We start from the raw sequence: 8,706 nt of genomic DNA, 5'->3' as shown, positions 1-8,706 counted from the left end.
ATTGTTTACAAGAAATCCTTCACATTATCATCGTATTGTTATAGGAATATGGAAGAATTTTGCAGATAAACAGGTAAACCTCTGATACAAGGAAATGTGATGGAACATTCGAGATACGTGACAATAACAAAAGGGCTAAAAGGCGAGTAGCGCCCGGTTGCCTCTCCTTACATGAGCAGTGGGTGAGCACTGTGACTTTTCACTACTGGTATTTGCCATCCCTTCCGTACGTCTGTCCTCTCTAGTTAGTTCTCGAATTAGAATGTTCTCTAAGCGCCAATACATTCTCGAGCTGATGTGACGCGGTCAGTGAGTTGAGCTTTAGACTTGAATGTGTTAATATTCGTGACCATGAGAGTTGTATTGTATGTCCTGTTAATAGTGGTATTGTAACAGTATAAATTAGTGACAGTTTTATAAACAATTATTTTATTTAAAGAGTCACATAATACACACGTACGTAGAGAGTCACACATACGTAGTGTAAGCCAGCCTAGTTGTACGTTTGTAAATATTATATTTCGATTTATTTACAAGATAACTAATTATTTAGTGGATTTAATATTCGCCGAGCGTTTTACGCAAACCCGTAACAGCATTATAGGAGTATATCAATACAATATATAAATACTCTGTTGTACACTGTTTTGGAATACCCGTAAATCCACTTGATAACACTAGATTAATTTACTAAGTGAATTCTGGAACATGACGTAGCCAAATACGAGTAGATAAACTTCGGAGTTTGTCTGAATTCAATAAGCTCTACATCATTCTAGAGGTCCAAATTGATTTCTTACTTTTATACACTTTTCCGAAAAATACGTTATTTTAAAGTTATGGCTCTTCAAATGCCGAACAAATAAAAGATGGAATAATACGTGGATGTTGTAAAAAGTCTCGTGCAATCCAAATGGGTGATACAAATAAGTAATTCGATAATATTTTATAAAATAATAAGCTATTATTAATAAAAATACATTTGTGAAACATGCACGTCAGAAAAGGTTCGTTAAAATGGGATTAAAAGCGTAATTTTAATCACCACAATAGACGTTTTTATTGATTTTATCTGCGTGTTGTTTCTTCTACGGTTTTTATTACTGAAAAGCACAAAAGTCTTGTCTGAACTAGAAATTTTCTGCATAATCTCTTCCTATTGACATTTCTTCAACCTCTAATGAGGTTGCAAAATGGACACTCCCTACACTGCTGTATCAACACACACTCTTTTGGTGAAGACAGTGTTTGAGTATCTAGCTTATAACGCAGTTTTGTATGTACGTCAGTGTTTTTTTAATTCTGCGCAAAAGCTAAATTATAAGGTATAGAAGTATTTATAATACAGGTAAAACAATATTCTATTCCAAATATTTCATAACTTGAAAGTTTTAATCAATAGTTGATAGTGCCTGCCTTGGTCTCTTTTAACTATGCATTACATTCAGTTTAACTTACTATACATACTAAAAAGTTACATTATAGTTTTTATTTGTATAAAAAAAGAGGTTTAAACAGGTCACGTATTTATACATATTGTTTATGTCTATTGTGTAAGTTAGTTAGTAGCTACTATCAAAACTTAGTTGGTCACAACTACACGCATGCCCAAAAATCTGTGACCAATAAAAATCTCTCTATTCATCTGTTAAAGAAATCAGATATTCCTCATCTGGTTGTCTTCTGTACGGTATACAAAAACTCACCCTAGCAGAGATAACCAAATTCATCAACATTAGTATTGGTTGTTTGTCCCTAGAAAATTAATTGGTATAGTATAATGTGTTAGTGAACAACCACTGTATCTTGGGGATATGTCCCAAATAGTGCTTAAACATGTAACCTTAAATACATCCAAGAAAAGGTGATAAAAGAAATGACGTGAATGAGAGAGTTCCATATTCAACTAGCCATTACTTGAAAATATCTACGAACAAACAAGAGCGCGGTTCTTTCACACACATAACACAAGTTGAGAGTACATTTTAGATGTATTTTCAAAAAAGTAGATCCTGGAAGGTACTGATATATTGTATATAAAACATTAGTAGGCTTCAAATCTGTTTTAAAATAGAACTGAACGTATTACCTTGATATACTCAATAATTTCTGATCGTTTTCCGAGGAACTCAGTCCCTACAGTGCGCTTGTCTCCGTATCTGTCTCCCGACCCACAACTACCGGTGAGGAGACAAATAGCTGACACTGGCCTCCCCTGACTCCTGACACTGCGCACCATCACGTCTGAAACAACAACTTCAATAGCTACAAATTGTCCGGCAACTCTGGATTAATGTTTAAGTTGAACGTCTACATTCAAAGTCTACATAAGTTAGTTGTGTCTGGCTGTTTATTTATATTTAATTGTCTTAGTCTGAACTCATGCACAATGATTAACTATAATGCAAACTTATCTCCTAAGATTGTAAACAAAATAATGAGGAACAGTGGACTGCTAGACATAATTTGGAGTTTCATTATTCCAGGAAAATCAATCATTACATACATAACGATTGTCATATTCTACAATCTGAAACAGTAATTTAGCAGTACATAGGCTATACGATCACCTATGTGTCTTCATTTATTTGCGAACCTGAAACAAACCATACACATTAGCCTACAATTAAAATATTTATAATTAATGTTATAAAATTGCATTGTTGTAAAATAAGTGATGATCTATGGCAATTTTATTACAGTAGCAATCACAGAAAATAATATGAAAAGTATGCAACTAATTTTGGTCTGAGAAGCATTAATTATTTCATTTTAGTCAAGGCCAAACTCCTTTCTGAGATCTTCGTGAATTGCAATTTCTGAAATTTCTTATGTTAGCATAAAAGAATTAATTTATAATGTTAAAAAATATATTTTCAGTATCTGTCTGACTCTATTTTAATCATTTTATGTATACAATTGAGAGATAATAATCTACTTAATACTATCATCAGTGTGCCAGTATTAATATATTGGAAAGCATTTAATGTCAAATGTGTTTGATAGATCAAGACCAAAACTTTATGTTTGGATTTTTATAACAATATGTTTTCCAAATTTACAATAATTATATTTTTTTTTTTTAATTTAAGAGGATAAAATCTGTTTTTCTTTGTAAATCTTTTGTAATTATAATCCCATAATCCATATTAATTTTCGAAAAAAAAAAATACATAAAGATTTATAAAAAAAATTTATAAAGATTTATTCTCGTTGTACTACATAACTATTACAATTTATTAAATTACATCACTATTATATCTTAAATGAAAATGTTATGTAGTAGGACACATTGGCTTATATTGAATACATTATTTCCTGATGTAAGTTATCTAAATCATGAGTGGAAATTATTTTAGTATTCGTAATGGTAATATAAATAAGATTTACCTTGGTATCTAATCTTTTATTGAAAATAAACAAAAAAATCCTGGTAGAAGAAGTATTTAAGATTTTATAAATAAACATGGTACAAATTTTAAAATTTTTTGCAATTAAAACATTAAGAAATTGTACTTAATGATATAAAACAAACTTGAGTTCAACAGAATTTTTTAGTTTCAAAAGATTATTTACAATAAAAATTATAATTTTGTGTTAAAATGTTTATTGTTGTGGTTTTATTGTAACATATACTATAATTTCTTAAAGTTGTTTGAATGGATAATTTCTTTTGGTGTATAATTATTTACAATTAATACACAAAGAATGTTAAAAGTTACATAAGTGATTATACTTAACCCAATCATCTTAGAGATGTATTGACTTATTAGCAATATAATACTTAGCCAGGACTCTGCTGTCACCAGTAGAGTGTGAAACTGAGCTTGTTTGAGAGGAAGGCTGGCGCTTTATACCTTTCGGTTGCAAGAGGGGTGGAAGGGTGAATTGAAATACAATACCCACATTTCAGTTTCCTTTTCTTACTGTTTCACAATGTTTAAAATAAAATAGTTATTCTATAAAATGTTTTGACTATAGAAAGTTTAAAACTACATTTTTAGTAGAAGATATCAATATAAAAATTTTAGTGAATTCTAGGTCATTCCACTGTTCAACTGCAATAAACAAACATCACAGTTGTTACCATAATTAATGTATACATATATATATGTAAAATTTTTTCATTCATATGTTTTGCAGAAAACACTGTTAATCAATCAGAAAGTGGTTAAAAGTAGATTTTATGAGAACTGAAATAATATTAATTTATTTCTCATAGGATTTACATGTACTCTACATCTCGTAAACCATTTCAGGTATAAAAACATTGTTAATTACACATTGTCTAGGGAATGTTATAAATTAAGCATTCCAGAACACATTTTGTTTTCCTCTAGGTCAGTAAAATATGGAGTTGTAAATTTTTTAAAGTTCGAACAGCTGCCACATTGAAACAAAATCGCGTACCAAGCTGACCAATGAACATAGATAAGATATTTTTAGAAGATCAATTTTGTATCAAGTTTCAACATGTTTAGGCTTTTTGTGAATGATATGCATTTTATATTATTTTTATCTTTATTTTTATGGTATATATTTTTATATTATAAGATTGCATACTGTGTACTGGTAATCAGAAGCTTTCAGTGACCCAGTGTTTTAATGGCTAGAAATTTCAAAACACCAGGTTTTTTTGTCATTTACAAAACAGGGTGGAAATCTTCCTTATTATTGTAGCCATTTATCTAAAATGCACACTAATTTATGAGTAAGAAACTCTAACTTTTCTGTTTCTGCAAAGTCTCTAAACAGTTAACTATTTTTATTGGTTGTTTATGTTTCATTTTAGGTCTGTTTTTAGTATTGGTAACCAAAGTTCTTACCATAGTAGCCCTATAATATATATTGATGTGTGAGATGCCATAATATTATGTTAACTAAACACTATATACAGATGTAATGTAAATCATCGAACATAGAAAACACAAATGTATTAATGAAACTGCTCATACACAATCCAACAGTCTACTTTGCAACCGTACTATCTTTAACAAGGCATATAACAGGACTAGTGAAGTCTGTTGACTGGTTCTAGTTACTAAGCTCAATGATAAATTTGGGTTGTCTTTTGTATAAACAATGTAGAATACAGTGGTCTTAGATCTGTCATTATATAGTCGTAAAATTTTCTTTTGAGTTAACAACACTCTGATCTGAAAATGTAAGTCTAGCATAACATTTCTATAAGGCCAGATATTCTCCAAGCCTTGTTCCGTTGCAAGAGAGTGAATGCCAGTCATTCATAAGACAATGGCGAATCCAGGGGAGGGGCTATGAGGGCTACTCTCTTCTTGTAATCATAAAAAATTAACTTAACTTTATGAAATAAACTTTGAATATGTGTTCTTTCTAGGCATTTTATTCTTGTAATACAATACAAAAGTACCTGTTATAGTAATAATAACAGAAAATAAAAACTCAGTTGGCATTCTCTGAAAATCATAACTGTATCCGCCTTTGTTGATATAGGTAACATTTACAAGATTAACTGGTGTGTTTTTATTCATTTAGGGTTGGTTTAACGTTAACAAAAACCAATGTAAAATAACTTTTTCCTAAACAAATCTTTCACATAAAAATATGTATAGCAAAATTTTAAATAACCAAATGTTTTGAAATAAAATGTGGCTTTCTTGGAGATGAAGTTAGAACTATGAAGTCTACTCTTCTTTTTTGATGGAACAGTTAGCCAATAGTACCAGAAGACAGGACTAATTCAGTAAACTTGGTGATATATAATATCATGTGTATCATATTCTGAAACGACCTCTCTAATCCATACTGAACTATTGTGTAAATGTCACTCACCACAATCATCTGAACCATGGGCAGATATAAAAGGGGGCTCTGGGAACTCAACCCCAAATTTTTAGACAAACATTACAATTGCACCCAGGAGTTTGTTTTAACCTAGAACACATTTATGAGGCTTAAAGCTCAACAATTTCCTGAGCCTCTGAGTTTGGAGGGTATTTTATACCGCCTAACCACCCAGTGTGCCAAACTCCTCCGAAATAATTTTCTATATACACCCCTGATCTCAACCCATCTAAAAATGAAAGCATCAGTAAAGAATGTAGCTAAGTCACAGTAAATAAGATAGCAGTTTCATCTAATAGGCATTCTAAGACTACGAGGTTTACTTTCTCTGACCATGTCCTTGGTTCACAGACAATCAAATAGTCAGACGTGTTGCCTGTATATACGCTAGTGATAGCCAAGTAACCCTCAATATTGACAAATAACAAGCTCTGAAAATTTATTCATAATAAGTTAATTATACGTAATGAATTACTATTTTAGTAAAAAATAAAATTATCATGTAGAAACAGTTATTAGAAGATAGATAACCTATACAGGTAACAATAAAATATATTGCAAATAAAAGATAATAAATATACACTTTATAAGACAGTAGTTTGAGACATATTGTTTGACTCTTTGTTAGTGATATTCTTTAATCTTATTGCCTGTGTAACTGGGGGTTTCCACCCCACAAAAGAAAACAGTTCGTGTTACAAAGCTTCTTGGTTACTTGATATTGTTCTGGCAGAGTATACACTTCATTATAAGTGTTTCTTTTTATCCTGGTACCTTATCTGTTATTCTGTTTTAAATATTCCAGCTCTTTTGGATTATACAAATGGTATCTTTTCAATTTAGTTTCTAATAAAATAAAACATACACATGGATAAGAGTACAATCACCAATTCAGTCCTGCTATACCACCACTCAAATACTTAGTCTGGTATCCGTTCATATGTACATCCATGATATTTGCTACACGTCCCATTATCAGTATAAAGGAATGTTTATAATATAAAAATTTGTATTATTATTAAAAGCTTAAAACGAGTGTTTAAAAAAACGTAATAATTGAAACTAAGTATTGTAGTTCATGAAGTACACTTACAGAAATAATTTATGTATGTGGCAAACAGGAGCTTTTGTATAGTATACATATATTTGCAAAATCCCAATTAATTTAAGATCGTTGCTTTTGGAGATATAAATTATCTTTAATAACAAATATTTGACCATAAATGAAAATGTGTTTTACGTTACAATGAGTTTATACCGGTTAATTTTAAAACAAAACGGTCAATTTAAAAATAAAAATAGTATAAATATCACCCAATCTTAACTGAAATTTTATACAGATAACTGCCACCAGATACTAGGGTTTTAAGTAAGTCTGGTAATTAAGAAAGCTAACTTTTAGAGTAAAATATGCTATGAGGAAAAATCTGAACTAGTTTTGCCTGAACATCAGTTATTAAAACCATCAAATATTAAAGTAAAGATGTCTTATTTTACCAGGCGAAGTTAGGGCTAAGAAGCCCCTCTCTAATACTTAACCTGGGGACCAACACTTAAAGGTGACTTCCAAACCACCAGCAATGGCCAGGCAGGCAGGCTGCAAGCAAGGACAAGATTGCTCAGCAGTCACCCATCCAAGTAGCAGCCACGATTGACGTTGCTTGATCTGGTTATATTGCGGTAACTGTTATACACACTATGCTGCGCCATAGGCAAATTAGAGGTTGTTTTTAAGTTGGATTCTTTTTATAATGAAACAGGCGAAACTTTATTTATGAACATAAATGTATTAAAATATCAATACTTTTTTACTCTTCAACATAGTTGTATTAATATTTAAAGATTAATTGTAAACCAGCTTCTGGACACCCTCGTCAAATAACTCTGCCGCCTTATATATATATATATATATATATATATATATCCTAACATACATATCATATGTTATACATATCGCCTTATATATTTTACATCCAGATGATGTTTGTTGACAGCTACTGAATATATTTATATATAATATAAATCTGGATGTAACTTGCTCTATGCCTTGTTCTGTTCCATTGCTTCTTTGTTTTTTTGGTTATGTTCTAGTGATGATATAGATAGATATACAATTGTGTGTTTAACTTTGTGATGAGTAAATGAAATTTGAGTGATCTACAATTTGATCTATGTGATTTATCAATATCTTTTTTCAGCCACCTAAATATTCTGTAGAAAAAAATTTTAAAACACAATTTTTTATGAGAGTTTGAAGCATAATAACAAACAAAATAAAGTAGTAAAATAATAGTAGTGTTCTAGCATTTTTATTTATTTTTCAAAACATTTGACTTTTGATTTCTGTTTTATTACTTACAGTTGCATATGTGATATAAATTGACCATCATTCTACTTGTGGACAGGTTGACATGCAAGTGACAGCTATTTCACTCCAAGGTGAAGTCCTGGCTTTGGCTTGAATTACTATGTTCAAAAGCAGTGCACATCAGCAGTAGAACTCCAGACAAGTGTAAATTAATGAATAAATTCTCAAGCGGACAAAGTCTACTAAGAAGTGCGTATATGTCTTTAATATCATTATTAAAAGTACTTCAATTAGAATAATAGTTACAAAAATAGGGGTATTCTAAAACTAACCACTGTTTGATTTAAAAAACAAAAATCAGATAAACATATTTTATTATATATGTTTGAAAACTACATACTTGCCATTAAGATATAACTACTTATCATATATTTGGGCTAACTTAGAAATGTCTTTTTTAATTCTGCTGCCTGCGCCTTAGCCAGCATCTTTAAATTCATTTTCATCATCGATACGCTGAGAGCCAAACCAATTTTCCATGTGCATTTAGAGATTATAATCACTTGGAGCCAGGT

The 8,706-nt window shown here is 30.6% G+C and overlaps 1 long non-coding RNA gene across 1 annotated transcript; it reads left to right on the top strand.

Moving 5' to 3' along the window:
• Positions 1–270: 270 nt before the first annotated feature.
• LOC124364164 lies at positions 271–8,374 on the top strand. Its single transcript, XR_006922582.1, has 3 exons — positions 271–456; positions 7,324–7,503; positions 8,229–8,374. It is a non-coding gene; the product is annotated as an uncharacterized LOC124364164 (long non-coding RNA).
• Positions 8,375–8,706: the final 332 nt, after the last annotated feature.

The sequence above is a fragment of the Homalodisca vitripennis genome, chromosome 1, assembly GCF_021130785.1.
Source record: "Homalodisca vitripennis isolate AUS2020 chromosome 1, UT_GWSS_2.1, whole genome shotgun sequence".
Taxonomy (NCBI): Eukaryota; Metazoa; Arthropoda; class Insecta; order Hemiptera; family Cicadellidae; genus Homalodisca; species Homalodisca vitripennis.
This window is presented reverse-complemented; position numbering and strand designations above follow the sequence as displayed.